Source organism: Sus scrofa, chromosome 13 (assembly GCF_054392235.1).
Source record: "Sus scrofa isolate SSC_HxYL_T2T_F1_AM1 chromosome 13, Sscrofa_HxYL_maternal_Yorkshire_Landrace_v2.0, whole genome shotgun sequence".
NCBI lineage: Eukaryota > Metazoa > Chordata > Mammalia > Artiodactyla > Suidae > Sus > Sus scrofa.
This window is the reverse complement of record NC_139395.1, coordinates 91,930,921-91,958,609: the sequence shown is the minus strand read 5'-3', so window position 1 is coordinate 91,958,609 and position 27,689 is coordinate 91,930,921. Positions and strand designations below refer to the sequence as shown.

Below are 27,689 nucleotides of genomic sequence, written 5' to 3'. Positions count from 1 at the left end.
AGCTTAAAAAAAAAAAAAAAAAAAGCACTCTATACTATTCATAGTTTATTGAATGTTTATGTAGGTATCAATGACTATTAAAGATTATATGGTCTTATTTTTTAACAAAAGATGGAGAACTATGAAAACCTATTGTGGCAATTCAGTCTGAGTCCAAAAGTCTATAAAAAGGAGGCTGGGGAGTTAGTGATGTAAGTCTCCATCTGAGTCCAAAAGCCCTAGAATCAGGACACAAATGTCACAGGGAAGGAGAGAATGGATGTCTCAGCTCAAGCAGAGACACGAAATTTGGCCTTCCTATTTTTTGTCCTACTTAGAACCTTAATGGATTGAACGATGCCCATCCACATTGATGAAGATGATTTTTTTTTACCCCATATGCTGAATCAAATATAAATCTCTTCTAGAGACACCCTCATAGACACACCCAGAAATAATGTTTACCAGCTATCTGGGCACCCCTTAGCCTAAACTTTGAGAAGTTGATAGAAAAATTAACCACCACACCTGCCTCCCACCACCATTCTCAGAGAGTTCATTCAACCTTTATACTGATGTCCTCTGGCTCCCTGGCCTCACAATGCTTCAGTTTCTTCAACAAGAAGGGTGTTCAGGAGTTCCCATTGTGGCTCAATATGTTATGAAACAGACACTGTCTCTCTGATGATGCAGATGTGGTCCTTGGCCTGGCTCAGTGGGTTAAGGATCCAGTGTTGCCCCAAGCTGTGGTGTAGGTTGCGGATTTGGCTCAAATCCATTGTTGCTATGGCTATGGCCTAGGCCTGCAGCTGCATCTCTGATTCGGCCCCTAGCCTGGGAACTTCCATATTCCATAGGTGCAGCGATAAATGGGAAAGAGAAAAAAAAAAAAAAGAAAGGCATTCCACTCTGTTCCACTTTAGCCACCCAAGTGCTAAGCTTTGTAATCACCAAGAATTTCTCAACTTCCAGGACCTGGAAGCTGGAGGGTTTCTCTACCACCTGTTTCCTCCTATCTTTCCTGTGCCTTTCGTCATACTGAATCTGATCCATGCCTTTAATATAACGTTTTAATTCTCCCAGTATAACCATGTAAGCTCTACATACTCTAACACTCTACCCTCTCTCAACCCCTTTCCATCAAGATCACCATGCCAACGCCCAACTCTGGATCACTACTTCTTTTGGACCATGGTGATTCCACTCACAGACTGCCCACAGTTGCTGGAAGAAGCCACAGAATCATGCCAAATATATTAGTTTCCTAGAGCTGCTGCAATCAGTGACCACAAAATGAGTGCCTTAAAACTACAGACATTTATTTGTTCATGGTTCTGGAAGCCAAAGTCCAAAATCAAGGTTTTGGCAGGGACGATCTCCCTTCAGAAGCTCTGAAGGAGAATCCTTTTTTGCCTTTCCCAGGTTCTGGTGGCTCCTGGTGGGCCTAGGGTTGTGGCAGCATCACTCCCATCACATCTCCATCTTCACATGGGCTTCCTCCCTGTGTCTTCTCTTTGTGATTCCCTCTCTCCCTTTCCTTGTTACGACACCAGTCATTGGATTTAGGGCTCACACTAAATCCAAGATGACCTCGTCTTGAGATCACTAGCAAGATTACATATGCAAGGGTCTATTTCCAAATAAGGTCACATTCACAGGTGCCAGGGGTTAGGGCTTGAACATGTCTTTTGGGGGGGGGGGCATCATTTCCAACACTACACTAGGTCACTGCAGATTCTTGCTGTTCCTAGCTATTCTCTGAAATGCTATCTCTGTGTGTCCAAACTTGATGCATCTAAATTCAAACACCATTTCTTCCACAAAGCATTTCCTCAATTTTGCATTTCCACAATTTCCCATTCTAAGCAAACTCTTCTTTCTCTAAACTTCCATCTACTTTTTTGTTCTTCATTTCTATTTTTATCAATATCTACCTTCATTGGCACTATCTGTGGAAGACAGCCTTACACTTGTCTGGTTACCTGAATTGCAGAAGTTGTCTCTTTACCAGACTTCTCTTTAAAAACTTAGTTCGGACTGAAATCCTTTATGTTGCTCCTGGCACCACTGAACATGTTGCCCTGGCCTTGCTACCTTAAAAGTCCCTATATGTCTCAATCAAAAGAGGTTTATTATTCTTTGTGATTCCTCTTCCCTAACCAGTTCTCTTTGCTTCTTCCTTCCCCCCAGTTCTCTGCTCAGCAACCTGTCCTTTTTCCTTTCTTTTCCGTTTCTTTCTTTTTTTTTTTTTTTTTTTTCTTTTTGGCTGCTCCACAGCATATGGAGTTCCCATCTCAGGCAGCTGAGGCAACGCTGGATCCTTTAACCCACTGTGCTGAGCCAGGGATCAAACCTGCATCCCAGCACTGCAGAGATGCCACCCATCCTGTTTCACCACAGTGAGAACTCCAACCTATCCCTTTTCTACTTCCACTTCTCAATCTCCTACCTTGTGCAGCCCTGTTAAGCACAAATCTGCCCCTCAGGCCATTCACTGGTTACTTATATTTTCTCTCTTCCAGCAGGTCAGCCCTTTGCTTGGGGCTTTCTCCTACCCCCTCCACCTGGCCCACCAGATGGTCTTAACTTTGTCCAAGAACACTCCCTTTACTGTCTTGCCTCATGGCCTTGGTTCCCTTCCTTCTAATACCTAACATGATTTCCATTCCACAAAATTACTGCATTCTTCTTTTGTGTTCCCAGAGTTTGTCCCTACTTCTCTGATGGCATCTGATGGCACCTTCTTTTTTTTTTTTTTTTTTGTCTTTTCTAGGGCAGCACCTGCGGCATATGGAAGTTCCCAGGCTAGGGGTGCAATCGGAGCTGTAGCCGCCGGCCCTCGCCAGAGCCACAGCAACATCAGATCCCAGCCGCGTCTGCAACCTACACCACAGCTCACAGCAACGCCAGATCCTTAACTCACTGATCGAGGCCAGGAATCAAACCCCCAAGCCTATGGTTTGAACCCGCAAGCCCATGGCTCCTAGTCAGATTCGTTAACCACTGAGCCATGACGGGAACTCCCTATGATGGTACCTTCTTGATAAATTGCATTAAAATTATTTGCTGAGGGTGTTCCCGTCATGGTGCAGTGGAAACAAATCCAACTAGGAACCATGAGGTTGGGGGTTCGATCCCTGGCCTCACTCAATGGGTTAAGGATCTGGCGTTGCCGTGAGCTGTGGTGTAGGTTGCAGACACAGCTGGGATCTGGCGTTGCTGTGGCTCTGGTGTAGGCCAGTGGCTACATATCTGATTCGACCCCTAGCCTGGAACCTCCATATACCACAGGTGTGGCCCTAAAAAAAAAAAAAAAGAAAAAAAATTATTTCCTCAGATTTTACTAACTTCACGCTTCCCATCCACGTTACACTCCATTTCTGTCTGTATTTATACCTGGCAGTGGGTTTGGGATGTATGTGTTCAGAACTATGACATACAGGGTACACTCAGCTGGAATGTTAGAAGATAGGAAAAAGGACATGGATTTGAAGAAAGAGTCCTTGAGCTCACAAGAACAGTTCCAGTATCACATTTTGAGAATATTGATTCTATCACCCTTGAGGATGGCCTTTTCCATTTCAGCCAAAAGTCCCAACTATTCTCCCCATTTCTGATTACTGGTTTGCATTTAAGTTAAAATGCAGCCATGATATGAGAAATATTCTTTCATTTCCCCTCATCCTCCTTCTTTCTAGCTGTCTTCCAACCACTTAGAAAATTTTAAGACTAGAGTACCGGATTAAGAAATGTTTCTTTAAATTAGTGGCTTCTCTTCCTCCCTTCTTTTTCCTTTATAACTCCTGCTATATTTCTAACAGGTTATATGATCTATACTAATTTCATAATGATTTCTACTGTAATGGATGGTTTTAAGTATTTGGTATGAATTATGCTGTTCTAAGGTGATTAAAGCTAAAATCTAGAAACTGGAAAAGTTAAGTAATGCTATATGATTCCACTGGATTATATAGCTGTTTAGAGTGAGGATTCTATAATTTTTATTTCTTTTTTTCTTCTTTTTTGGCCACCTCATGCATCAATATGGAGTTCCCAGGCCAGGGATCAGATTCAAGCCACAGTCTCAACCTAAGCCATGGTGGTGGCAATGCTGGACCCTTAACCCAACATGCTGGGCTGAGGATCAAATCTGTGTCCCCACTGCTCCCAAGACACTGCCGATCCAGTTGCTCCACAGAGGGAACCCTTATAATTTTTATTTCTATGTTTCTAGTGCCATATTCAATCACTGAATGAACTTAGTCTCTCCCTATTCCAGTTTCTCTGGGAAGATGGAACTATCTGACACTCAGTTCTATCATCAGAGGCAGCTTCCTTCTCATGGAGCACAGGAAACCTATACAAAGTTTCTCAAGGGTGTTGTTGACATTTGAGACAATATTACTGGGGGATATCAAAAGTAATAAAGATAATTGCTTTCCATTAGGGTACAGTTCATCCAATCCATCTCCCCTCAAAATTCAACCATATGATCAATGCAACTGTGAGTGACCCAAAGTGAATGAGAGAAAGAAGGAAGGAAGGTTGGGAAGAAGCATCTTAGACTGCAGTGCACGCTAAGGAAAGTCAGCAGAAGAGCTGAATGGAGTGATGCCAGCATGTACTATCTGCTTTCCCACATGATTTTTTATTGTGTCAAGCAGGAAGGAAGGGAGGGAAAGTATAAAAAAAAGAAAATAAGGAAAGATGAAAGAGAAGAGAAGGAAAAGGAAGACAAAAGATGGAAAGGGCAAGAAAGGAAAAGACACTGTTTGAAGCCTTAGAAAACAACTGCAACAAGAGAATTTTCTTTTATATATAGGAAAGGATTAAGTTAATATTGATATATTCCATATTTGCAGAGTCAGATGATCATGGGCTGTAAAATGCCCTAGAAAGAAGCACTGCAGTAATTAGGAGTTGGTGAAGGGTTTCTGGTGCAAAGGGAAAACATGTTTGATGCCATCAAAATTGAGTTCCAGGAGTTCCCACTCTGGTGCAGTGGGTTAAGAAGCTGACTTTAGTCACTTGGATCACTGCAGAGTCACAGGCTTGATTCCTAGCCCAGTACAGTGAGTTAAAGGATCAAGTGTTGCCACAGCTATGGCGTAGGTCACAAGTGCAGCTTGGATTTGATCCCCAGCCTGGGAACTTCCATATGCCAGGGGTGCAGCTATAAAAAAAAAAGCAACTGAATTCTGGAGTTCCCATTGTGGCATGGTGGGTTAAGGACCCAATGTATTCTCTGTGAGGATGGAGTTGGATCCCTGGCCTCTCTCAGTGGGTTAAAGGTCTGGCATTGCTGCATAGCCATGGCTATGGCATAGGCCTGCAGCTGCAGCTCTGATTCAACCACTAGCCCAGAAATGTCCATAAGCTGCAGGTGCAGCCATAAAAAGAAATACAAAAACTGAATTCTAAGTAACACTCACAAGTGCTGAAAAAAATTCAATTCATCTCTTTGAGTTGCATTTCCCATTTATTAACAGAAAGAAATAATACTGACCCTATAGAAGAGATGGGATGATTAAATTAAGTATGAAAGCATATTTAAAGTGCCCTTCTCAGTGCTGGGTGTGCACTAGGTTCTTCATAAATGGTAGTGCCCCGAACAAAAAGACACTTATAGAATGGGAGAAAATACATGCAAACGAAGTGACTGATGAGGGGTTAATCTCCAAAATATACAAACAGATCTCTATATATATATATAAAAGAAGTTCCCATTGTGGTGCAGCAGAAATGAATCTGACTAGTATCTGTGAGGAAGCAGGTTTGATCCTTGGCCTTGCTCAGAAGGTCAAGGATCCTGCATTACTGTAGCTGTGGTGTAGGCCAGCAGCTGTAGCTCCAATTCGACCCCTAGCCTGGGAAGTTTCATATGCTGTGGGTATGGCCCTAAAAAACAAAACCAAAAACCAAAAAACCAAAAAACCCAACCCAATCAAAAAAACAAATGGTCAAAAGATCTAAATAGACATTTCTCCGAAGAAGACAGACAGATGGCCAAAGGGCATATGAAAAGATGCTCGACATCACTAATTTTTAGAGAAATGCAAATCAAAACCACAATGAAGTATTGCCTCATACCAGTTAGAATGGCCATCATCAAAAAGTCTACTAATAAAAAAAATCCTACAAACAATTGGAGTTCCAGCTATAGTGCAACAGGTTAAGGATCCAGCACTGACACAGTTGTGGCATAAGCTGCAGCTGTAGCTCTGATTCAGTCCCTGGCCCAGGAACTTCCATATTCCCTGGGTGTGGAAAAAAAAAAAATCCTACTAACAATAAGTGCTGGAGTAGAGTAAAGGGAACCCTCCTACACTGTTGGTGGGAATGTAAACTGGTAAAACCACTAAGGAAAACAGTACAGACGTTCCATAAAAAAAGTAAACTACAACTGCCATATGATCCAACAATCCCACTCCTGGGCATCTATCCCGAGAAAACCGTAATTCAAAAAGATATATATGCCCCAATGTTCATTGCAGCACTGTTTGCAATAGCCAAGACATGGAAACAACCTAAATGTCCATTGACAGAGGAATGGATAAAGAAGATGTACATATATGCAATGGAATACTACTCAGCCATTAAAAAGAATAAAATAATGGCATTTGTAACAACATGGATGGACTTAGAGATTATCATACTAAGTGAACTTAGACAAGTATATGATATCACTGATATGTTGAATCTGATTTTTTAAATGATACAAAATAATTTATTCACAAAATAGAAACAGATTTGAAGATTTTGAAATCAAACTTATGGTTACTAAAGGGGAAACGTTGAGGAAGGGATAAAATGGGAGGTTGGGATTGACATATACACATTACTATATATGGAATGGATGAGTAGGAAGGACCTACTGTATAGCACAGGCAAATATACTCAGTACTTTGTGGTGACCCATATGGGAAAAGAATCTGAAAAGGAATGGATATATGTATATGTATAACTGAATCATGTTGCCATACACCTGAAACTAACTCAATGTTGTTAGATTCTAACTATACTCAAATAAAAAAAAATTTTTAAATGGTGATTCCATTGACTCTAGCTTGAGAGGAGAGTCCAGAGTAGATGGGAAGGATAGTGAAGATGAAACTGACTCTGAAGATCTGAAGAAGATAATTAATTATTACAAGGAAGGAATTGTCAAGTAGGATAATCAAAAGTCAAAAAGCAAGCGAATCTGGAGTTCCCATTGTGGCACAATGGCGACAAATCCAACTAGTATCCATGAGGATGGCAATTTGATCCCTGGCCTCACTTAGTGGGTGGAGGATCTGGCAGTTACTGGGAACTGCGGTGTAGGTTGCTCAAATCTGACGTTGCTGTGGCTGCAGCATAGGCCGGCAGCTGTAGCTCTGATTCAACCCCTAGCCCTAAAAAGAAAAACAAAACAAAACCCTTTTGCCAGGCCTTGCTGCCCCTGCCTCAGGATTCTCAAGGCCATCCCATCACTGAGAATGTTTTCTATATTGTTGTGTATCTTTGCATTACTCCCACATTCGAGTCTTGAGAGGGAATGGGTCAGATTGTCAGAAACTAAGTAACATGCCCACATCCTGGCATGGGAAGGATCTAACTCATTTGGCATCAAGAGTTCCATAGTAGGAGACTCCCTCTAAATAAAAGAGAGGGAATTAAGATGGTGCGTACCCAAGAAAAGGACAAATTATTTTTGTATTACTTAGAGTAACGCCAGTAACTTAGTAAACCAACCTCATGTTTTCAGTGACCTAACATAATAGAGGATTACTGTTTACTCACCCAACATTCCAGTGGAGTTGTTCCTGCACACGGTGGCCAGGATTTCCTCAACATAGTGATTCAGGGGCCCAGGCTCCTTCTGTCTTGTGGCCTCACCATTCCTAGAGTCTTCTGCACTCAACTGAAGAGTAGAGAAGGAGAAAAGTGGAAGAGGAGCCCTGCTTCTTAAAGATCCCAGTCACCCCTGGATACAGGAGGTTGGCAATGTGGTTCCTGGCTGGCCAGCCACTTTCTAGCAACAATTCCACAGTATAGAAAGGGGGGTAACAAAATTTTGGTTGACAGTCTGTGCCACACTCTCTACTGGGTCAATGCATGTGGTAAAATGTATTGGGGTTGGAGGTAGGAAACTGAAGATGAAAGCACCTTGAGAAGATGGGAAACTGTTTTGAGTAGGGGATTTGGAGAGTAAGGAATGAGACAGTATAACAGTAAGTTGAAATAAGTGGGAAACGTCAATCCTGGGGTGCAAGATAGTCTGAACTCAGCACCCCCAACAACCTCTTTGTTGAGGTTGCACTGAATTCCTGCTACGTATAGGGGGCTTGCTGAAGTGCAGAGATTGTCAAGGGTGCTAATTAGGAAGATGTGGGTGTAGAAAGATAAATTTTGTTTTCTAGGTAGCATTTGTAAAGTGTTGGGTGAGTGCTGGGGGAAAGTACTATAAAAGTTCAAAATAGGAAGTTATTACTAATTGCTGAGGGCTTAGGGCAGGTGTTTAGTCCAGGTCCTCCAAGAAGCTGATGCCCAGGTAGGATTGAATGTGTAAGAAATGTATTGAGGTCAATGCCTGTGAGAGAAAATGGGGAGGGAGCCAGGGGAGTCTGGGAGAAGCTCTAGACTGCAAGTGTCAATTAAATCTGACCCGAGTGAAGGAGATAGGGCAGAATGGGAAGTGGGCTGGGTGGAAGCATCTTAAACTGTAGAGCAGTTTAAGGAAAGTGGAGCAAGACCATGAGACAGTCCCTGAGCAAGGTCACCCACCCAGATAAGTCCCATATCTCCCAGCACATCCTTCTTCCATTTCCCTTCCACGTCAGTTATTGGCTGGGAGCAGCCTGCAAGATTCGTGACCTCAGAAGAATTCCAGCCCAGGATTTCAGAGAGCAGTAGCTGGGTCCCTTGTCAATTACACTCCTTGTGGTTGGAAATCTGAGAGGTACATTCTCACGGCTACCACCATCCACCATTCGCCCCACACAGATCTAACTCTTCTCACAGGTTTGGGAAGCATTTCCTCCCTGATCCCTGTGAGCCTTTCTTCCTGAGAGGAAACGCAGAAGAGAGCATTTAGTGACACAAACTATAGCCTCTGTTGCTGCAGTGGATCTCAGAGCCACAATTGGTATCCCATCCTCTCCCTCCTTCAACATCCATTCTCAAGTCCCCTCCCCAACAGTGATCACCTTGGCAGGTCTTGGTGACTTACCTGGTGATGTGACTCAAACTTTCATTCTGGAAGGGTCTGCACCATTGGTATTGATAACTTTCTCAGGCCGAGTTGCATCATTTGTCCATTCATAGCCACAACAGAAAGAACCAGGAGCCACTCAAGCAGATTGCCTGGCTTCCACATATGTTTCTCCTTGTCCCTACTGCATAAAAGCAGCCCTCCTTTTAATCAGGTTAAGTACCCTTGCTGGATAGTGATTCTTCTCACCTGCAGGTTCCTAGACACACTGAACTCAAAGTGCCCTGGCATCAGCTACAGCTTATAATTCAATGAGACCCTTGCTATATCCTCTGGCAAAAGTGTGCCCCCTTTGGGGACTTGGATATCTGAACAAGTCAAGAGTTGTAGGTCTAGGAAGCACAAAATTTCTCAGTGAGGCGTTGGGTGTGATAGTAAGTGGGGTTACTTCTGCTTCTACATCTTGGTTCCCAGACCCACATCTTCTTCTTAATCAAAGCACCATAGAGAGGTCTCTGATTTAATACACACACTGTACCTTGAAAGAGGGACCCATCCACGCAAACCCTATGCTGTGCTTGCTGCCTCTATCCAGTACTTCAGTGCCATTGCAAACTGGCCTTATCTGAGCATTCTAATGTCTCTGGAGCTCTGCACTCTAACAATTAGGTCTTCATTCTACCACTTCATTCATTCATTCCTTTCCCCGATAGAGATAAAGGTCTCATTGTAAGCTATCCCAAAGGCCTCTGGGCTCTTTTTTTTTTTTTTTTTTTTTTTGTCTTTTTGCCATTTCTTGGGCCACTCCCATGGCATATGGAGGTTCCCAGGCTAGGGGTCAAATCGGAGCTGTAGCCACCGGCCTACGCCACAGCCACAGCAACGCGGGATCTGAGCTGCATCTGCGACCTACACCACAGCTCACGGCAACGCCGGATCGTTAACCCACTGAGCAAGGGCGGGGACCAAACTCGCAACCTCATGGTTCCTAGTTGGATTTGTTAACCACTGCCCCACGATGGGAACTCCTGGGCTCTTTTATTTAACCAAAAATTGCTTGTTACTAATGGCTTTTCAGTCTCATGATTTCTCTGCAGGAATCAATACAACTTGGTAATTACCACCCAATTTTACTATCCTTGCAGGTATTTTTCCTTCCCATGTTTTTAAGATGCCTGTGTCATCACAACTGCCACAGTATTCCCCTCTGCTAGGCCATGTCCCCAGGTTAACACAGGTGGAGTCTTTAGCAGTTGAGCTACTCCCTCATGCCAGGAACTTCCTATGCCTCACCTACAAACTAGGCATCCTCTTTGGATGGGCAGTAGATGAGACAGTCCAAATTCCTATCTTATCACCTATTTTCCTGGATCACTTCTGGTACCACTTGTGTAAGTCCAGGTCACTGAGAAATGATGCAAGACCGGATTTTTTTTTAATTGAAGTATAGTTGAATTACAATGTTGTGTTAATTTCTGCTGTGCAGCAAAGCGATTCATTTAGACATACATATACATTCTTTTTTATATTTTTTTCCATTATGGTTTATCACACTGTATTGAGCATAATTCCCTGTGCTATACACTAGGATCTTGTTGTTTAACCATTCTATATATAATAGTTTGCATCTGCTAATCTAAAACTCCTAATGTATCCCTCCCCCATCCCCCTTCTCCTTGACAACCACGTCTGTTTTCTATGTCTGTGAGTCTGTTTCTATTTCATAGATAAGTTCATTTGTGTCATACTTTAGATTCCACAGGTAAGTGATGTAATATGATATTTGTCTTTTCTCTCTGACTTGGCTTCCCTTAGTATGATAATCTCTAGTTGCATCCATGCTACAAATGACATTATTTCATGCTTTTTAAGGCTGAGTAGTAGTCCACATCTTCTTTATCCAGTCATCTGTTGATGGACATTTTGGTTGTTTCCAAATCTTTGTTATTGTGAATAGTGCTGCTCTGAACATAGGGGTGCACATATGGTTGTTTTTTGTTTTGCTGTTTAGGGCCACATCTGTAGCATATGGAAGTTCTCAGGCTAGGAGTCAATTCGGAGCTGTAGCTGTTGACCTACGCCACAGCCACAGCAATACAGGATCTGAGCTGTATCTGCGAACTACATCACAGCTCACAGCAATGCTGGATCCTTAACCCCCTGTGCAAGGCCAGGGATAGAACCTGCGTCCTCAAGGATATTAGTTGGATATTTTTGAATTATAGTTTTGTCCAGATATATGTTCAGGAGTGGGATTGCTGGATCATATGGCAACTCTATTTTTAGTTTTTTGAGGAACATCCAAACTGTTTTCTATAATGCTGCACCAACTTACATTCCCACTGACAGTATAGGAAGGTTCTCTTTTCTCCACACCCTCTCCAGCATTTGTTATTTGCAGACTTTTTAATGATGGCCATTATGATTGACGTGACGTGATACCTCATTGTAGTTTTGATTTGCATTTCTCTAATAATTAGTGTTGTTGAACATCTTTTCATGTGCCTATTGGCCATCTGTATCTCTTCTTTGGAGAATGTCTATTTAGATCTTCTGCCCTTTTTTCAGTTTTTTGTTGTTGTTGTTTTTACTGAATGTATGAGTTGTTTGTATATTTTGGAGATTAAGCCCTTGTTAGTCACAGCATTTGAAAATATTTTCTCCTATTCTATAAGCTGTCTTTTTGTTCTAGTTATGATCTGCTTTGCTGTATAAAATCTTGTAAGTTTTATTAGGTCCCTTTTTTTTTTTTACTTCTATTGACTTTGGGATACTGACCTAAGAAAACAATGGCATGATTTATGTCAGAGAATGTTTGTCTATGTTCTCTTCTAGGAGTTTTATGGTGTCGTGTCTTATGTTTAAGTCTTCAAGCCATTTTGAGTTTATTTTTATGTGTGGTATGAGGGTATGTTCAACTTCATGGTTAACATGCAGCTGTCCAACTTTCCCAGGACCACTTTTTTCTAAAGAGACTGTTTTTCCATTGCATATTCTTGCCTCCTTTGTTGAAGATTGACCATGTATGTGGATTTGTTTCTGGGCTCTCCATTCTGCTTGATTTATCCATGTATCTATTTTGTGCCGATACCACACTGTTTTGATTACTGTAGTTTTGTAGTACTGTCTGAAGTCTGAGGGGGTTATTCTTCCTGTTTTGTTTTTATCCCTCAGGATCACTTTGACAATTCTAGGTATTTTATGGTTCCATATAAATTTTAGGATTATTTGCTCTAGTTCTGTGAAAAATGTCATGGGTAATCTGGTAGGGATCACACTAAATCTACAGATCGCTATGCACAGTATGGCCATTTAAACAATATTAATTCTTCTAATCTAAGAGCATAGGGTATCTTTCCATTTCTTTGAATCATCTTCAGTTTCCTTTATTGTTTTATAGTTGTCAGCATATAAGTCTTTCACCTATTTGGTCAAGTTTATTCCTAAGAGTTTTGTTTTGTTTTTTTTTTTTTTTTTTGATGTGATTTTAAAAGGCATTTTTTTCCCTTTACATTCCATTTCTGATGATTCATTGTTCGTGTAAAGAAATGCAACCAATTTCTGTATGTTAATTTGATGCAAGACAAGATTAATCATGTAAGAATGTATTAGAGGAAATGACTATTAGATAAAATAGGGAGGCAAATAAGTGATACTGGGAGAGCCATCAGATTACAGTGCAAGTCTGACTGAGTAAAAGAACAAAGGAGGGAACATTGGATGGAAACATCTTACACCTCAATGCAGTTATAAGGAAAGTTGGACAAGGTTTTTTAGTAGTCTCAAAGTCATCTGTCAGAGGAGCCTGTCACCTCCCAGGAATGGGCCTGCCTTAGTGTCTCTGCCATACTCATTCATTGTCTGAGAGCAGCCTGTAGGAAGCAGAACCTTGGTGCAAACAGTAATGAATTTCAGAGGGCAATAACCTGCACCCTCAGTCAGTTATGCTCACTGCAGAGATCTGAGAGGTATATTCTAATGGTCTCCACAGCAATCTTCATAGAGGAAGTGAAATAAGGTCAGGGCTTAGAAAATAGGTAGTAATTAGATAAGTAGTGATGGATGGAAGATACGTCCAATGATGATTGGTAGGCAGAGTGTACTATGTGCTCTAGATAAAATACATAGGGCACCTTATCTGTAAGGTATCTTGTCTGAAAGATTAACTTCAGTGATGTCATGGGGAAAATAAGATAAAATAAAGATAAAATTGTTGTGGGCTTTGAATATCAGGATAAGAAATTCAGTCTGTATCCTATAGGCATTAGGAAGTGATGAACATATTAAATCTACATTTTACCCACCCTCTTGGGAGCTTTGAATTCTAGTGATTACTTTCTCCTTTTTTCCTTCCTCCTTCATGAAAAATTCTCCTGGCTTCTTTGACATGGCATACTCCTAGTTTTCCTTCTAAATCATCTGCCACTCCTTCTCAGTCTCCTTTGTGCAGTTACTCATGACTTGAAAGTGGGTAGTTTGCCCAGAGGAGAATATAAAATGGAGAAGAACCTAAGTCTAAGGGTAGAGTTAATTAATTATTTGGTTAGTTAGTTAGCTGATCCATCTAAGCAAGTATTTTACTGTTAAACCTAAACTCTGCAATGGCTTCTCAATGTCCCTATGGTAAACATTCCTAACATTGTCTATAAATCGCTGCATGGCCTAGATCCTACAGTCTCTATGACTTATCCAGTACCATCCCCCCAGTCTCTCTGCTTTAGCCAAACTGGAAATTACCATGTGTCTCTTCTGCAGGGTCTTTGCCTTCACTGAGTAGAAGGTTCACCTCTCTCCTTTTCAGTAGTTGATGTCTACTTATCTTCAGATTTCAGTTTGACACTTCCTTAGAGAAACCTTCCCTGACTCCTTTAACTAAATCATATTCTTCTGGTATATGTTTCTTATACCATTTTCCTTTCATTTGTAATTATCAAAGTTGTCATTTTAGACTTATTTGTGTGAGTGTTTGATTAATGTCATTTTGTTAATCTCTCCAACTATACTATAAAGCCACATGAGGGTAAGAACTGGGTCCATATTTTTATTTTTCTTGTATCACTTAGGACAGTGACTGAAATATATTTAACAGAGTACCTTAAAGAATTGATGTATGAATGAATAAAGAGTGGCAGTTCTTGAGCAGAGGAGGGTGGTGATATTTGTGCAAATTAGAGTCTTAGCTTAATAATCAATACTGGGTAAGATCAAGTATAGGTGTGGGAGATTTACATTAGAGAGTCCGGCTAGAAGTCAACTGTAAGTTTGTGGTAAAGAAGGCACACTAGGGCAAAGGCTAAGATGCTAAATAAAAGGACCCTTAGATACAATGGCTTAAATAAAATAGCTCTTTACTTATATCCTAGGAATGTCTTCAAAGTTTACGTGCAACAACATTCACTGAAGTGTTATTTAAATAGAGAAAAATTAATAACCTTGATGTCCAACAATAGCAGGATACTTAAGTAGATTGTCGTATTACTATTCAACGGGATAAAAGTCATGTTGCGGAACAATGGCTCTCATACTTTGTACATTAGAATTACCTGGAGGGCTTGTTAAAACACAGTCTGCAAATCGAGTATACTTTAATTTTTAGAAAAGGCTAGAAAAACAAACAAACAAACAAAAAGCACAGCCTGCTGGGCTTAGCCCAGAGTTTCTGAGTCAGTAAGTCTGGGGTAGTGTGCAAGAATTTGCATCTATAAATACTTGGGTGATGCTGATGCTGCCAGGGACCACAACTTGAGAACAACTGTTGTAGAAGAAAATATAACAAAATGAGACAATGCTTACGGCATATTGTCAACTGAGAAAAGCAGGTTCAGAAAAGTCTCCAAGATGGAATTTATTCATGATCTCATTGTGATAGAAAATATATATGTATTTGTGATGACTTAGAGATCTGTAAAAGTATGTTAGCTGCTCACAGGTGGATTTACATGCAATCTTTTTGTTTGTATCTATAAATTGTTTACAGATGCATAACATGTAATAAGGTAGTGTGTTTTCATTACTTTTAATTTTTTTGAGGTAAAATACACATAACATTTACCATCTTAACTAATTTTAAGTGTGTACAGCTCAGTGGTATTAAATATATTCACATTGTTTTGTAACCGTCACCACCATCCATCTTCATATCTCTTTTCATCTTGTAAAACTGAAATGCTATACCCATTAAGTAATAATAGCTTTCCATTGTTCCCTCCCTCAGGCCCTGGAAACCAACATTATACTTTTGGTCTTTTTAAGTTTGATTATTCTAAGTATCTCATAAAAGTGGAATCGTAATAAACTGGTTTGCTATTGTTTTTAAGAAAAAGTGTTATTTATAAGACTTGTTGGGGGAAGTGGTAAAAGTGGTAACTCCAAGGTTATAAGATTTAGAGAAAGAGAACGTTGTCAATGTGAAATCTGGATGTTGGGGGACTGATGATGTGTTCAGTTTTGGATGTATACATTCTAAAGTGACGGTAGAATACCTAGGTGAAGATGAAAGCAGGAAGCTAGAGATAATGGCTCTGAAGCTCAGAAGAAATGTCAAAGTAGAGACACTGATGTAATAGTTATTCAAGAAGAAGGGATCACTTAATCCATTAGACCAGATGAGTGGCCAGAGCAGGGGTATGAAATAAAAAGAGCTAATAACCAAGGCCTGAATTCATTCATTCAAACACTCATGCATTCATTCAAAAATAAATGAACTAATACTTAAAGTCCTCAAAAAACTTACCATCTAATAAGTGAGAGATATAAATAGCTGGTTTCGATTTAGGGATATCTTTAACATCAAATTGAAACAGAAGGAAATAATCCACAAATGAGAAAGAGATTACCCAGACATAGGAAAACTTGGACAGTACAAAATTGTAGAACAATGGAGAAAGAAGGTTTTCAGAAGAAAGATGTCATGAATGATAAAATTATTTTCCAGAGAAGTCAAGGAAAATAAGATTTAGTAAAGTACATTGATATCATTAAATAGTTGCAGAATTGGGGCTTAGGGCCCAGAGCTAAAGATAATGAAGCAAAGGATCTCAAACGTTTTAGCCATCTTCCTCAGGACTAAAGTAACAAAACCAGTTTTGCTACTATCAGATACCACCCCAACCCTCTCTCTCTTCCTAGTTCATAGGAAAAGAGGGAAGAAGTAAAGAGTCAGAGACCAGGATTGAGGTTGTGCGTTTATGGCAAGAGGTGTTCATTCCCCTCCGAGGAAAGCCATGCTTCTCCTCTACTCCCACCACCAAGTGCCTTTGGAGATGGAGTATGTGGGAAAGAGAGGCTGATTTCCTGGTTAAACATATTCTTGACTTGATGGAAGCAAAGAGAAAGGAACTGAAGAGAGATATTGAATAGGATTTGAGGGTAGCCTATGGAGTAGTCTGAATTCTCACCATTTTTCATAGCAAGAATGATTATTTCCTGTTAGATGGACCCCAAGGACAGTAGCCAGGATTGAACTGTTTTGGCAGTGCCCCACTAAGGGAGCTATCACCTGGCAAGAGGGTTCTACCAACAGGAGGCTTGGGGATAAAGTCCTAGGAGTGTAAAATGAAGAGTCTCTATAAGGGGCCAACCCAGAGGTATTCTCTCATGTGAGGGCAAATGTGAGTGGACACCCAGAACTAGTCGTGAAAAATGCAAACATGTACCCAAGAGAGACCTTGCACTTGGAGGCCTGCCAGTCAGAACTTCAGTTACCAATTAAGGTTAGCCAGAGAAGCAGTGGCAACCATTAGGGCAAGAACTGCAGTCCTTCCCAGTTGAGCAGATATCTGTCCAGACCCACTCCAATCATTTGCAGAGCCCAGGGCAAGCGTTCAAATGGCAGCTTACATACCACCTGGCTAAATATTGCCAAGTTATAAATCAAACTTCTACATAAAATGTGTTTCATCTTCCTACTTTGACAAACGTGTTTATTAGACGACATGGAAGACCAGGTTAAACTTTAGAATTTTTGAGGAATTCCCTTGTGGTGCATTGGGTTAAGGATCTAGAGTTGTCACTGTGGGGGCTTAGGTCATTGCTGTGGTGTGGGTTTGAACCCGAGCTTGGGAATTTTTATATGCCGTGGGTGCGGCCAAAAAAATAATAATAATTTAGAATTTTTGAAGTCCTTGGAGTTTCATACCAGAATGTGGCTTCATAGGCAGAGTTGGTCTCCCAACTATGGCTCCTGGCCCACCTCCCTTCTCTTCTTACCTTGACTCTTCTCATCCTTCAAGGATCCTAACATGTTCACCTCAACCCAAACATCCAATCTCTATTACCAACTGCTGTCCCTTGGCCGTTTCTTAGAATCCTTGGTTCTTTGGGCCCCTCTACCTGACAGGAGGAGAGGCTTCACCAGAGTTGCCCCTTCCTAGTGCAAACCTACTACTGCCCTTGTCCCTCTTCCTCTCCTATTTATACCAACACACCAGAGGAGAGAGAGCGCTTGAGGAGTGGAGGGAGAGGAAGAGATGAGATTTGAAAACATTTTGAGTTTATAGTTTGTGGTAGAAACTGCTAGTTGTCATCCAAAGTCTATTCTTCTTCCTTAACAGTAGAACTTCCATTTTACTTGGCATGTCCATGCACCTACTAAAAGAATGTATTTCCAGACACCCTTCCAATTGAGCATGGTAAAGGGACTAAGTTATGGCCAAAGAAATGTAAAGGAAGTGTGACATGGGCTGCTTAAAAGTGGAGATTGCTTTAAAGGCTCTGCTTCAGTTGGGAAGTAGACCCTTTTGTTTTCTTTTCCTCCTTCCTATTGTCTGAAATGCTGACGCTTCAGTAGCCGTCTTAGACTAAAAGATAATCTTAAAGGTAGATGTACTTGGAAGGAATATCAAGACAGAGCCCGAGTCCCTGATGAAGTGAAACTGCAATGCCAACCGTGCATGGCCTGCCTCTGGACTTTTCTTTTAACATGAAAGAAATAAATTTCTATGTTGCTTAAGCATTATTATTTTAGGTTTTCTGTGATTTCAGCCAAATGTACTCCTGATTCAAAGTTCTAAACTAGACTGGACTTTATTAATCAGAAGTTATGGAATTTATTCAAGATGTAATACAAGGAGAAGAAAGTAAATTTAACATAGCATTGGTGAAGGTAGCGATCAATCAATAAATAAATCAAACAATAGGGACCCTCTGTGGTTTCGAAGAATATAGTTTCAATAGAATGGTGGAGGCAGAAATCTGACTTCAAGAGATGAAATTAATGGTTAATGAGGAAATTAAATAAGGTTGAATTCTACTGAAAGTTTGACAGATTAAAGGAAGAGAAAGAAAATGTGGTCTAAAAGAGGGGTTTTGAAGCATATGGCATAGCTCAACAGAACTGAGAAATATAGCAATGAGGAATAGAAAGCTGAAGTAAGCCTTGGCAAAAGCATGGAGCAAGGTCCTAGAGGAAGCCAGAAACAGAAGGGAAGAATGAAAGATGGGGAATTATGGAATATTTTGATGTGGAGAAGAGGGAGATCTTGATTTTTCCTTAAAGAACAGCAAACGTCTTCTGCTAAGAATTGGCAGGCAATTGTTTAAATATTGGTGGTCCTCAGGGTTTCATTCTTAGCTTTTTTTCTTCTTACTTCTCCTGGGCAATCTCTATCTCTCCCATGATCGTTCTTGCCAAATGATTCCCAAGTCTCTATCTATGATCTACATCTCTCCCTTCTCTTCCCCGAGCACCAGAATCATTTATCCAACTGCCAACTGGACATCTCTTTTGCGTGTTCCACAATCACTTTAAATTCTGTATCTCCAAAATCTGCATTCATCATTTCCATCCAAATCTATTTTTCCTGCTGAGTTCCCCATTCTGAATTTATAGAAGAGTGTTGAGAGAAGAGACTGTGAAACTAGACTGCTTTGATTCAATTCTTGCCTCATATTAGTTGTGTGGCCTTGAACAAATTGCTAGATCTCTGTACCTCAGCTTCCTTATATGTAAAATGAGGATAACTACAGTACATTGAGTTCTTTTTTTTTTTTTTTTCCTTTTTTTGTCTTTTCTAGGGCCACTCCTGTGGCATATGGAGGTTCCCAGGCTAGGGGTCGAATCAGAGCTATAGCCGCCAGCCCACACCAGAGCCACAGCAACGCAGGATCCAAGCCTAGTCTGCGACCTACACCGCAGCTCACAGCAACACCGGATCCTTAACCCATTGAGCAAGGCCAGGGATCGAACGTGCAACCTCATGGTTCCTAGTCAGATTCGTTAACCACTGAGCCACATGAGGAACTCCAGTACATTGAGTTCTTGAGTGGCTTAGTGGGTTAAGCATCCAGCACCATTGCAATAGCTGTGGTGTGAGTTCGATCCCTGGCCCAGAAACTTCTGCAGGTGTGGGAAAAAAATATATTACCTACCTCATAGGGTTTTGAACAGATTAATAAATTAATATATTTAAACAACTTAGATCAGTGCTCATTATGTAGTAAGGCCATGTAAGTATTTTTTACTATTTTTGCAAAAATAAGGGAACGTGGATATCACTTACAACTGTTCCTCATTCTCACATTCCACCATTTATAGACACTGAAATTTGAATTTCATGTGTCATAAAATATTATTTTTTGTTTGTTTTTTTGGCCATGCCCACAGCATGCAGAAGTTCCTGGGGTCAGGGACTGAACCTGTGCCATAACAGTGACCAGAGTCACAGCAGTAACAATGCCAGATCCTTAACTGGCTAAGCCTCCCGGACATTCCATCCAATACATTCTTTTTTTTTGCTTTGCTTTTTAGGGCTGCATCCTCAGTATATGGAGTTTCCCAAGCTAGGGGTTTAATCGAAGCTACAGCTGCTGGCCTACACCACAGCTCACAGCAATGCCAGATCCTTAACGCACTGAGTGAGGCCAGGGATTGAACCCACAACCTCATGGTTCCTAGTCGGATTTGTTCCTGCTGAGCCACAATGGGAACTCCCCAATAAAATTCTTTTTTTTTTTTTTTTTTTTGTCTTTTTTGCTATTTCTTGGGCCGCTCCTTCGGCATATGGAGGTTCCTAGGCTAGGGGTCTAATCGGAGCTGTAGCCACTGACCTACACCAGGGCCACAGCAACGCGGGACCCGAGCCGCGTCTGCAACCTACATCACAGCTCACGGCAACGCCGGATCCTTAACCCACTGAGCAAGGGCAGGGACCGAACCGGCAACCTCATGGTTCCTAGTCGGATTCGTTAACCACTGCGCCACGACGGGAACTCCCCCCAATAAAATTCTTAATTGGTCTCTCAGCTTCTAATCCTGCATCCCTTCCTGAAAACTATTTTCTGTAATGTCCCTTTACTCTGAGGATGTCTTACCCATAAAGTTCTTCATATCTCATGCCTTTTCCTCTTGTACTTTGTGCTTTAGCCTTATGCAACTACATGAAGTTTCCCAAATATCTAAGCTTCTTCCTCTTGGCCTTCCTTCTGTCTAGAAACTCTTTCTGCCCTTCCCCCATTTCTCCTCCTTATCCTTCAGGTCAATTTTTATAGCACTTCCTTTATGTTTTTGAGTTTGACATCTGGTTAGGTGTCTCGTCTCATGTTTTTATAGTACCAAATTGAAGTATTGTCTCATTGCATTATAAATGATTTTTCATTTCTGTCTTAGCTGGTAGACTGAAACTCCTTGAGATTGACTTTTTCATCTGTGTACCCACAGTACATGTGTTAGAAACTTATTTGTTGATATATGACTCTCCATGGCAGCCCTTCAATGGAAGTATTTTTATCCCCATTTTACAGATGAGAAAACTAAGGCTCAAAGAGCTTGAATATTCTTCCCAAATCTATAGAGTAAGTATTGGAATAAAGATTTGTTCATATCAATACTATTAATCCATGCTATCTCCCAAAGCTCCAGAGTAACAAGGACAGTTTGTCTCACAAAGTCCAGTTTGTTCAATTTCAGGTTAGACATCTTCATTCTTAGCCTGGAGTCTGTCTTTGAATTGCAAATACCATGCTTTTCTGTTTTTGCTAAGAAATAATTGACATATATCACTGTATAAATTTAAAGTATACAGCATGATCATTTGATTTACATATATAGTGGGTGTTCCCTGATTTGGCATTTTCACTCCTGTGGCCCAGGTTTGGTTCCTGGTCTGGGAACTGTGATCCCACATTAGGTCACTGCATATTGTGGCCAAAAAAATTAAAAGAAAAGAAACCATCCCCCCCTAAATATAGTATGAAATGGGTTCAGCTATCATTCATCTTCGCATACAGATGAAAGAAGAAGAAAATGAAGAAAAAAAATATTTTTTCTTTGTGATGAGAAATCTTAATATTTACCCTTTCAACAATTTTTTAATTTATTATACATTACCGTTAGCTATAGTCATCATATTGTATATAACATCCCTAGTACTTATTTATCTTATAACTGAAAGTTTGTGCATTTTGATCACCTTTTTCCAATACCCTCCCATGCTCTCCACCTCTATTAACCATAAGTCTGGTCTCTTTTTCCATGAGTTTTTTTTTTGTTTGTTTGTTTAGATTCCACATATTTATGAAATCATGCAGTATTTGTCTTTCTCTCACTTATTTCGCTTCGCATAATGCCCTCATGGTCTTTCAAATGGTAGAGTTTCCTTGTGTTTTTTTTTTTTTTCTTCTTTTTAGGGCCACACCCTCAGCCTATGTGATTTTCCAGGCTAGGGGTCCACTCAGAGCTGCAGCTGCTGGCCTACACCACAGCCACAGAAACTTGGGATCCGAGTGGCGTCCTCCACCTGCACCATAGCTCAGGGCAACGCCAGATCCTTAACCCACTGAGTGAGATCAGGGATCGAACCTGCGTCCTCATGGATGCTAGTCAAATTTGTTTCTGCTGAGCCACAATGGGAACTCTTAAATTTTGTTTTTTTTTTTTATCCATTTACCCATGGTTGGACATTTTGATTGTTTCCATATCTTGACTACTGTAAATAATGCTGCACTGAACATGGAGGTGCAGTTATCTTTTTGAGTTAGTGTTTTCATTTCCTTTGGATATATTCCCAGAAGTGGGATTGCTGGATCATATGTTAGTTCTATTTTTAATTTTTTGAGGATCCTCCATACTGTTTTCCACAGTGCTGTACAAATTTAGAATCCCACCAACAGTGCTCCAAGCTTCCCTTTCTTTCCATATCCATAGGAAAGTTTTGTTTTTGTGTGTTTTTTTTTTTTGGTTGCTGTTGCTTAAAAAAGGGAGAAATTTAATTATTTTAAATACAGAGGGCTTTAAGAAGTTTTAAAATGTGTGCATCCACACTAACATTTGCTATCTCTCCTCTTTTTGATTATGGCCATTCTAATAGATGTGAGGTGGTTTAAAAATGTTCCTCTTGGTCCTTTTTTTTTTCCTTTTTCCTTTTTCCATCGCACTCATGGCATATGGAAGTTCCCCAGCCAGGGATAGAATCTGAGCTGCAGTTGTGACCTGCGCCATAGCTGTACCCTTGACCTGCTTTGCCACAGCAGGAACTCCAGTTTTTTTGTTTTGTTTTGTTCTGTTTTGTTTTTGGCTGCACCCATGGCATGTGGAAGTCACCAGGCCAGGGATCAAACCTGCACCACAGTTGTACCCAGAGCTGCAGCAGTAATAATGCCAGATCTTCACTTGCTGAGCCATGAGGGACCCCTCAGCATCATTTATTGAAGAGACTTGTCTTTTCTCCATTGAGTATTCTTGGCACCCTTGTCGATTGTTGATTGTCTTTATTTCTTGGCTCTCGATTCTATTCCATTGGTCTATTTGTCTGTTTTTTTGTTTTTTTGGCTTGTTTTGTTTTTTGTCCACCTTGCAGCATATGGAGTTCACAGGCCATGGATCAAATCCAAGTTGTAGTTGTGACCTAGGCCACAGCTGTGGCAATGCCAGATCTTTAACCTACTATGTTGGGCCAGGGATAGAACCTGTGTCCCACTGCTCCCAAAATGCCGCTGATCCCATTGCACCACAGCAGGACTCCCTGCTTTTTTAATTTTTTTTTTTTTTTTTTTTTTTTTTGCCATACCTGTGGCATATGGAAGTTCCTGGGCCAGGGATTGAATTCAAGCCTCAGCTATGATGGGAACGCTGGATCCTTTAACCCACTGCGCCAGGCTGAGGATCAAACCTACAACTTCACAGCAACCCTAGCTGCTGCAATTGGATTCTCTACCTGCTGTGCCATAGCAGGAACTCCTTGTCTGTTTTTATGCTAGTACCATACTGTCTTGATGACTATAGCTTTATATTATAGCTTGAAATCAGGACATGTAATGCCTCTACCTTTATTCTTCTTTCTCCAAATTGCTTTGGCTCCTTAGGGCCTTTCATGGTTTAAAATCCATCTTTTAAACCTTTATTGTCCAGGAGTGTGTATTTAGATACTATTTTATCCAAGAGATACCCTTTTGGAAACCATCTCTGCAATCGCTTCTCCAGTCCTCCCTCTCTCATTTCACGTAACAGCAATTCCAAACTCTCATCACTCTCTTGATGAACTTTTCTCACTGCCTTCTCTAATAGTAAAATTTTGAACAGTCAAATTTAGGACTAAGTCTCTTTTAGTCCTTCCTTCTTGATTCAAACTGCTTGACCAGAGGACTGTCTCAGTCATGCAGTGTTGAACTATGCTGAGTAAGTCGATGGCCCTGGGATCTGCAACCTTCAGGTAGTACCATAGGCCATATGGAACAGGTGGGAGTTGTAAAGAGATATAAATTGTCCTAAGACAGATGGGGATCTTAGATAATGGCAAAATAAGACAGCTCCCAGGGACAAGCAGGCTGTGTTCCAAAAATTCAATTTTAAATTGACTGGAATGCAGAACACATTTTCTCTTAGAAACAATGCTATGAATAATTGTAGTTATTTTTCCCAGGAAAGTCACAAGCTTGTTTAGCCTATAGTGGAACAGAAATATCTGCTAAGATATTTACATTTGCATCAAGTGCATTCCTAAATCCTTACCACTCTGAATTATAAATTAGCTGTGTACATAGCTGCTGCCCCAACTAGACTGTGAACTCTTTGAGGGCTTGAAACTGTTGAATTATTCATTTTTGTATTCTGAATGCCTGGCATATAACTGGCAATAAATGTTGGTTACGTAAATGAATGGGCAAATTTAATAGGCATTTGAGTAGTGTTGAAAATGTCTTAAGGAATAAAAACAGTAACATTTAGTTGGGTACCTTAATATGTGTCTGGCACTGTGCTAGGCAGATGACCAATAAAGCAGCTGCTTTGTTTAGGCTAGAGTTGGGGATGAAGAAGCTGAAGGCAATTTTAATATTTGACATATAAAATAAATAGGTACTGGATTTACTAAATAAATGTTTCTCTATGAAATGAATGGGTGTATGTATTGATTTGAAAAAAAGGCATTGGAAAAATATCAACAGGAATTGAAATGCAAAGGGATATGACTCTCTTCAGGCATTCCTTTTGAGGAGGAGAGAAGATCACAGTTAAAGAGCAGGAGATAGAAGATGGTTTAGTAACAATCAGAGAGGAGTAGTCAGCAAAGAACAGGACTGGTTTGGATTAGGCCTTGCTTTAATTTCATCTGGTTTACTGGTCTTTGTAAAGAGGTATTTGTTCTAGCTAGTCTTTGAAGATTTGTTGTGAGTTTAGATTAAGCTATTATCACTTTCCATAGATTGAGGTTAATCGGACAGATTTCTTTCCAGAACGGCAGTAGATTAAGCCCTTGTTAAAATTTGGTAGGAGTTATGTCTTAGTGAGCTTGAGCTGCTATAATACAATGCCACAAACTGAGACTGAGCAGCTTAAAGAGCAAATATTTATTTCTACAGCTCTGGATGGTGAAAAAGTGTGAGATCAGAGGCCACCATGGTTATCTGGTGAGGGCCCTCTTCTGGGCTGAGGATGGCAGACTTCTTATTGCCTCACATCACAAATGGCAGAGAGAATGAAAGAGAACTCTCTTGGGTCCTTTTTTTTTTTTTTCCTTTTCTTTTCTTTTTAGGCCTGCACCTGCAGCATATGGAAGTTCCAAGGCTAGGGGTTGAATTGGAGCTGCAGCTGTGGGCCTACTCCACAGCCACAGCAATGCCAGAACTGAGCTGTGCCTGTGACCTACACCGAAGCTCATCGCAACGCCAGATCCTTAACTCCCTGAAGGAGGCCTTTGATGGAAACTGCATCCTCATGGATACTAGTTAGGTTCATAACCTGTGAGCCACAATGGGAACTCCTGGGCTCCTTTCTATAAGGGCAGTCTGGGGATGCGGGAGAGAGAACATTAGAGAGATTTTGGAGGAAGAAGGAGGGAGCAGAGGAAGGAGGGTGAAAGAGGAAGAGGTAGGAAGGCAAACAACTCTTTCACAATGTTGTAAAGGGCTTAACCCTTCAGAAGATCACTCTGACTAACTGCCAGCCTGATCCTTGTTCTTTGAAAGTGTAACTACTTCTGCATTTAATTTATTGTCCCCAACGTGCTAGAGTACAATCAATAAATACTTGTTGAATGATTATTCTGAGTGTTTCAAATCAATCCACACTTCTGGTTTTATTAAGGATCTTAGAATTGCCATTGATCAAGCTGAAGTTAAAACTGTCTTAAAATTTGTAAGACATTTTACATTTTTCCCCAGGGAGACACAAACATTTGTCTGTGCCTATTATTCACTTCACATTGTACTGCGGTGTTTACTTACATTATTGCATTTCTGGTAATTCATCATTATTTTAGCAATTACTGAGTACCTGTTACATGTCAGATCCTATGCAAGGCAATGATGATAAAAGGCAAAGGGGGAGAAACTCTGACCTTGGAACAGTTATAGTATAATAAGGAGAAGACAGGGCTCAAACCACAGAGTAGAATAAGTGCAATGAAAGAGGTAAGCACTTGGAAATCTTGGAGGATGGAAAAGGGGAGCTATAATTCAAACTGGGTAGGAAATACGGGTAATAAGAAGGAAATAGGTATTTTTTGTCTGAAATGAAAACTTAACTGGGTGCCAGGAGGGACCTAAGGAGCTATGGCTAAATGTGATGTGGTATCCTGGATGGGATTCTGGATCAGGAAAAGACATTAGGGAAAAAGTGAAGAAATATGAGTAAAATATGGATTTTAGTTCATAATAATGCATTACTATTGGTTCATTAATTGCGACAAATGTACCATGCTAATGTAAGATGTTAATAGGGAAAATTGGGAATGGAATAGACGAGAACTGTCTGTACTATCAGTGCAATAATTCTGTAAATTCTAAATTGTTCTAAAATAAAAAGTTTATTAAAGTTTTTAAACTGACATCCTGTATTTTTGTTAGATCTGGCAACCCTAACACTATTACTTCCAAATGATAATTAAATCTAAGATATAAAAAAATTACCTTAAGTTGATAGTTTAGAGGATTATACATGATTTCTCCTAAATATTTGACCCAAGCACTTTATTTTGTGTAAACAGTTCATTTATTTTCTTTTTAGACAAACCTCAAGCAAGCAAATAGTTTTTAGATAGGGAATATATTTCTGTGTGGAGATGCTTTGCCTCTAAGTGCCATAGGCTATCATCAGATGCAACCCAATTTCAGAAGCTAAAAAGCAACTGGTTTAATTCTCTCGCACACACATATACACACAAACCATCAATAGAATTAATCTTAATTTGATGTGCACATCCCAAGAGACTAAAAAAAAAAATCCATTCATGAGAAAATCAGCAAGGTTAAGGCCCTGCAAATAATCACTTGCCTAGGGTAACTGCTAATTTATACTGTCTGAATGGAAACAGTGCTGATTATTTAACTCTCCGTGTTGGTCTCTGGGGAAGGACAACCTGTGTGTTCTAGAAGAACTTAAAAGTCTGGAATAAAAATAGAACTGTATATTTGAACAGTCTTATTTGAAGGTGCGCTTTGCAAAGATCGTTTACTTAAAAAAAGCAAGATGAAGCTTTAAAAAAAAAGTGCGTTTTATAGACTGTCATTTTTTAGATACAAGACAACCAAATATATTTCACACAACTTTAATTTCTACTTTACGAAATTAGGAAAATAGATTAATTTTTGCTTAATACCGACATCCTGATAATATGCTAAGACTTGTAAAGAAAATAAACCTGCTCTCAAATTATCTGTCGAAGGTTATACGGGTTGGTTCTCTTATACCTTAACTGCATTTTTAAGTGGCAAGCCTCAAAAACTAACATGTATTTGTGCCACAAAAGATTTGCGCACGTCGTAAACCTCGCTTTGCCAACAGGTATAGAGCATTTACTACGTCCAAGAAATGCTATGTTGAAGAGTTCTGGTGGATCCAGAGATAATGGTTCCTACGCTGTTTCTATTTTTAAAGAAGGGTTTGTTCTTTTGGAGGGGAGGGTAATCAGGCGTTAAGTTAGGCTTTTGTTTATTAATTTCTCAGTGTCCTTGGTCTCCTGCAAAAACATGAGCCAAAGCTTGTTTAAAACAGATAATACGTTCAAGAATTTGGGTTCTAAAGCAGCACCATGGTTCTTCAAGAAATCTCTTCACAGAGAGGGCCCAGCTATGTTAAAGGAGCTAA

At 40.3% G+C, this 27,689-nt stretch overlaps 1 protein-coding gene across 1 annotated transcript in view; it reads right to left on the bottom strand.

The window, feature by feature from the left end:
• IL20RB (interleukin 20 receptor subunit beta) overlaps positions 1-27,689 on the bottom strand; it is a 991,209-nt gene that overhangs the window by 766,718 nt on the left and 196,802 nt on the right. The gene's annotated exons all lie outside the window — the stretch shown is intronic.